The 6445-nt window shown below is 42.9% G+C and overlaps 1 pseudogene; it reads left to right on the forward strand.

The window, feature by feature from the left end:
- The first annotated feature begins 266 nt into the window (after nt 1–266).
- Nucleotides 267–3622, forward strand: LOC127195562 (protein SEC13 homolog; annotated as a pseudogene).
- Nucleotides 3623–6445: the final 2823 nt, after the last annotated feature.

A 6445-nucleotide genomic window follows, 5' to 3' on the forward strand; every position in this document is an offset into this window, starting at 1 on the left:
CTTCTGAGGTCCTTTATCTTCCCTGTACACCATGAAGGCTCTCCCTTCCTTCTGTGGTTCTCACTCCCTTTTATGGATATTACTCCCAATAAATCTCTTGCATATCTAAGCTATTTTTGGCATCTTTTCCTACAGTTCCAATTTCCCAAGGGAACTTTCACTTTCTTGTAACTGGAGTACGTTATGTTTATGGCACTGCCTTTGTCTTCTTGCCAAAGTATCAGCAGGAGATCTCAATCAGAAATTTGTGTATTGAGTCCAGCAATATGACGTGGCAAGTTCCTGGAACTCTAGGACAGTAGCAATGAAATGCTTATAATTTCTTCTAATTTACCATGCACCTTTCTTCTATTACCTGGGTTTCCCCACTCATACCTTAATATCCAATTATATGTTTCTTCATTTCGGAAACCTTCTCTCGCCTTATCTCACCCAGAAGCTTGGGTAGCCCTGTTTATTTCTAAAGTGGCATAACTAGTTTTCTGTACCAATCACAAAACCTACATGGCACCCCCCCCCCAACTACTAGAACATTATCTTGTGAGCATGACTTAATTTTATAGGTATTCATATCTCCTTACTAAGCTCAGTATTTGGTGTCAACTTGTGTTTCCTAGGCATCTGAAGTGCAAGTGTTTCTGATTGTGAACTGACAGCAGAATCAGACAGCTTTAAGACTTTCCTACTGCAAGTATCCAGAAATAGATGAAATAGAAGAAACATTCTTTTGCTGATGCCTAGCGGGACAAAAAGGAGCATCCCAAATGTCAGAAATAGAAGCAGCCTTGAACCAGACATTTATGCTCCATGATGCTCTGCTGGGAAGGTAGCAATCTTGATGAGCTGGGTTGGGAATCCAGTGACCACACAGAAACCAGAGATTGGGGCAATAGTAAGAGGTGGGATTAAGTAGAGACCCTTGGAAAACTACAATTTTAGTGAATGTTTTTACTGGAAACTAAAAATTCCGAGTAAAAGAAACATATTTCTACTGGACTTTGAGTGAGAATAATAAAAGTAGGAATCTAAATCATAGGCCTGTACTTTCTCTGGTTCAAAAATCATTTGTGTTGCCCTAAAATCTACACACTAACAGAAACTAACCTCAGATCAACAATGCCCCTCCATGGTCCTCAAAATTACAAATAGACACCTTTCTGCATGTACCTTAGCATAAGCAATAGATCCCATCTATGGACACACACTATGACCTGAAATCACAAGTTACACAGGGCAGCAATTCAGTGAGTTATAGGTGAGAAAACTGAGTCTTAGAAGTGCTAAGCCTAGCAAAATTTAGGCTAATCATCTGACGAGGACCAAAGAGACAGCAGGTGGTGAGATCAGCATTTGGGAAGACAAAGGTGAAATCCTTCTACCACTATGTTATGGTTTCCTGTCCATTCCCTTAAACAGTCAGGGTGAATGATCACTTGAAGAAATAGCAAATGAGTTGTAATTCATTCCAAGTCTAACCTATCAGTGATGGTTTGATTAAAATCCCCAACTTCTTTCACTACTTAGTGAGAAAAATAAATTAGCAATGTCTCCCATTGGTACAAAACCACTAGGCTGACAATATTCCCTGTGTATTTGTTGTCTCCATAACGGTGAGTTCTCTAAAGAGATTCTGTCTTTTATTCAAATTAGAACTATATGAAGGAAAATAGTAATGAGTATAACTGTCACTCCTGATATATATTTTTAATAGTAAGTTATCTGTGATACACTATTCAAAAATGGAATGTAAGGAATGGATAAAGAAACGGTGGTACATTTACACTATGGAATACTACTCAGCTATTAAAAACAAGGAAATCTTGAAATTTGCAGGCAAATGGATGAAACTAGAAATGATCATCCTGAGTGAGATAATCCAGACCCAGGAAGACACGCATGGTATATACTCACTTATAACTGGATACTAGCCCAACATGGATGTCCCCTGAGATTCTTCACTCAGTGGGGGATTAGGACAGATGTTGGGACTCACTACTGGACCCCAGGTGAGAATGATATGGAAGAATGGGGAAATAGGAGACAGAGGATTCAGGAGCCCCTACAGAAAGACTATCAAGGCTGGCCGATCTGGATCCAGGAGGCCTGCACAAACTGCAGTACCAAGCAAGGACAATGCATGCAGTAAACCTTCTATTCAAATCTAGCCAATGAACAGCCCATTCTCCAAGGTTGTTGGGAGAGCTGGGACTGCCTCTGACATGAACTCTGGTCCCCCCTATTTGAACACTTCCCCTTGGTAAAGAAGTCTTGTGGCACTCAGAAGAAGGGGAGGCAGGCTATCCAGATGAGACCTGATAGGCTGTGCTCATATGATAGAGGAGGAGGTCCCCTTCTGTCAGAGATCTAGGGGAGGGGAATAGGACAAAAGAGGGAGAGAGGAGGGAGAATGGGAAGATACAAGTGAGGGGATAACAATCAGGATGTAATCTGAATAAATTATTTTTAAATAAATTAAAAATTGGATATAAGATGCTAAACTCTTCTGAAGTTAGTATTAGTGAAAGTTAACCTCAAATGCTTCAAATAGTCCATACTTTTTGCCAATAAGTAAATGGCAATGCATCTACTGAGATAAGATGAAATGATAGGCTTTAAAAATTTTAAATTAGTCTGCCATGTCCAAGGCCGCGAGTCACTGCTGCCGCAGCTATAGCATAAGCAATGAACACTGTGGACATCGCTCATGAGGACACGATTCCTGATGCACAGATGGACTATCATCACACCCGTCTAGCAACCTGCTCCTCGGACAGGTCTGTCAAAACCTTTGATGTGAGAAATGGAGGGCGGATCCTCCTCACAGACTTCAGAAGACATAGGGGGCCAGTATGGAAAGTGGCCTGGGCCCACCCCATGTGTGGCAATATCCTAGCTTCCGGTTCCTATGACCAGAAAGTCATTATCTGAAAAGAAGAAAATGGCCCTTGGAAGAAGACCCATGAGCACTCAGGACATGACTCCTCAGTGAACCTTGCCTGCTGGGCCCCTCATGACGACAGTCTGATCCTGGCCTGGTGGAGCTCAAATGGGGCCATCTTCCCTGCTGACCTACCTATGCAGGGGAAGGCCAGTGGGGAGTGAAGAAAATCAACACCAATCACAATCAGTTGTAACGCTGTCAGTTGGGCCTCTGCTGTTTTTCCCGGAAGCCTTATAGACCAAACGTCAGGGCAAAAACCCAATTTACATCAAGAAGTGTTCATCAAGTGGCTGTGATAACCTCACCAAGCTGTGGAGGGAGGAGGAGCAGAGGCTAGAGACACACAGCCCCTGGGTTTGAGATGTTGCCTGGCCCCCTCCATTGGCCCGCCCACTAGCACCAGTGCCATTGGACCTGCGATGATGCCTCAGGCAGTATGTGGTCACCCAAACTCCCACGCCAGTCCAATGATATTATATGGCTCATGAGCTGGTCCATCACAGCCAACATCCTGGCTGTGTCGGGTGAAGACAGCAAAAGTGACCCCATGGAAAGAATTGGTGGATGGACAGTGGGTGTGCCTCAGTGACATCAACAAGGGCCAAGGTTCTGTGTCCTCCTCCATTACAGAGAGCCAACAGAATGAGCAGTGACAACACAGATAACCTGGTCTTCCTGTTTCCAGGACTGCCTATTCCGGAACAACATCCAAACAACTGGGAATAAGGGTTCAAATGCTCCCAGGATTCCATATCCAAGAGTGCCCACAGATGCAACATGAATGCCCACCTGCCTTACTGGGACTCATGTAATTTACTAATTTAACGTCCATCTGAAAGCATTCCTGTTAGAAAACAAATGACTATTATTTTTAAATATCTTTGGCCATTTTTAACTGTCTTTTGGTTCAGGCAGTTTCCAAGCTAATAAAATCACATTGCATAGAAAGAAATTAAAATTAAAACTTTATAACTACCACAAATTTTCATAAGTCATAAACATTAATTATTAATGAATTTATAAATAATGAGTTATAGTTGCCATTGATGCAGGGAGGGACACGCACAGGAAAATCACACTTGCCTACAATTTGCTTATTTTTAAGGACTACATCATCAGCCACCACGGCCAAAGGCAACTTCATCTCTCAACTAGGTGCATAGGCCCCCACCTGATGTCATAGATTTGACCTTTACCCTCTACATACATCAGCCTGGGTCCTACAATGATGCTTGTGAAACGTAAGTCAGGTCCTGCCACTTTCTCTCCTCTGCTCCAAACTATCAAGCAGCATCTGATCTTACTCAATGGAAGCCAGTTTCAGCTGCCCTTTCCTCCTGCCTTCATCTCGCCACTGCCCCACATCCCAAAGCAGATGAGACCCTGGGCATGGGATATTTCTCTGACAACCTCCCACCCCTAGCTCACTTTCCTCCTGTCTTTCACTCAGCAAGTTTGCTATGCTTAAGGCTGCCCGCAGCTCCCATTCCTGCTTTTCTGAAACTGTTTTCCTCCCTCCTTCCTTCCTTCCTTCCTTCCTTCCTTCCTTCCTTCCTTCCTTCCTATGACCTCCACCCTGCACACACAGTCACTGTGTCCCTGATACATATCCATTTTCCATGACTGTAAGCTAACTTCATGATGGTAGGCCAGTTTCCATTTTGTCCTCTGGTTTATATCCAGTGTTTAAACTTGGGGTTTTTACATTTGAGGCACATCGCAGATGGATGGATGACTGGGTAAATGAATCATCCACAATCATAAATTTAATTTTCTGTGAAATAGCAGGGAAAGGAGTAAGATCAAATTTTCTAGCCCCGCCCTCCACCTCATCCCCTTTTATTCTAGAACTTGGATTTTTATAGGTATTCCTAAATGAAACCTTATGTATATAAAGATCTAGTTCTGTTTTTTTTGAAATTTTTATTAATTTATTCATATTACATCTCAATGATTATTCCATCCCTTGTATTCTCCCATTCCTCCCTCCCTCCCATTTTCCCCTTACTCCCCTCTCCTATGACTGTGACTGAGGGGGACTTCCTCCCCCTGTATATGCTCATAGGGTATCAAGTCTCTTCTTGGTAGCCGGCTATCCTTCCTCTGAGTGCCACCAGACCTCCCCATCAAGGGGACGTGGTCAAATATGGGGCACCAGAGTACGTGTGAAAGTCATATCCCACTCTCCACTCAACTGTGGAAAATGTCCTGTCCATTGGCTAGACCTGTGTAGGAGTTTGAAGTTTACGGCCCGTATTGTCCTTGGCTGGTGCCATAGTTTGAGCGGGACCCCTGGGCCCAAATCTGCCTATCATAATGTTCTTCTTGTAGGTTTCTAGGACCCTCTGGATCCTTCTACTTTGCTATTCTCCCATGCTTCTCTCATCTAGAGTCCCAATAGGATGTCCTCCCCTCTGTCCCAGTTTCCTGGTAAGTGAAGACTTTCATGGGACATGCCCCTTGGGCTAGTATGCAGATACAAGTGAGTATATACCATTTGACTCTTTCTGTTTGTGAGTTAACTCACTCATTATGATCATTTCTAGTTCAATCCATTTGTCCACAAATTTCAGGAATTCCTTGTTTTTAATAGCTGAGTAGTATTCCATAGTGTAAATGTACCACACTTTCTTTATCCATTCTTCTACTGAGGGACATGTAGGCTGTTTCTATGTTTTGGCTATTATGAATAAGGCTGCTATGAACATGGTTGAGCAAATTTTCTTGTTGTGTGCCGGAGCATCTTCTGGGTATATTCCAAGGAGTGGAATAGCTGGGTCTTGAGGAAGCCCTATTCCCAGTTTTCTGAGATAGCACCAGATAGATTTCCAAAGTGGCTGTACTAGTTTGCACTCCCACCAGCAATGAAGGAGTGTTCCTCTCTCCCCACATCCTTGCCAGCATGTGGTGTTGCTTGAATTTCTGATCTTAGCCATTCTGATGGGTGTAAGATGGAATCTCAGAATTGTTTTGATTTGTATTTCCCTAGTGACTAAGGAGGTTGAGCATTTCTTTAAGTGTTTCTCAGCCATTTGATATTCCTCTGTTGAGAATTCTATGTTTAGTTCTGAGCCCCATTTCTCAAGTGAGTTATTTGGTTTGGTCATGTTTAATTTCTTGAGTTCTTTATATATTTTGGATATTAGACCTTTGTCAGATGTAGGGTTGGTGAAGAGCTTTTCTCAGTCTGTAGGCTGTCACTTTGCAGAGTATGCATAACAGTTTCTAAATGTTTTGGAGCTGAAGACTCTGCTCCAAAGCTCTCACCCTGCAACAACCACAGGGGTATAGTACACTTATGCCCCTTTCCACTCCCTCCCCCCGCCGCATCCTCTCTTTGTGTTCTTTAGCCCTGAGTAGTTCCATTTCTATTTTCATGTGCTTCTTACCTGGCTTCTTAAAACCTCTTTTCCCCCTTTATGGCTCTCATTCTAGTTTCATGCCCTATAGCACACTGACACTCAGATTTAAAAAGAGAAAAAATGGTAAAAATTAGAAGCTAAG

The sequence above is a fragment of the Acomys russatus genome, chromosome 1 (genome assembly GCF_903995435.1).
Source record: "Acomys russatus chromosome 1, mAcoRus1.1, whole genome shotgun sequence".
NCBI lineage: Eukaryota > Metazoa > Chordata > Mammalia > Rodentia > Muridae > Acomys > Acomys russatus.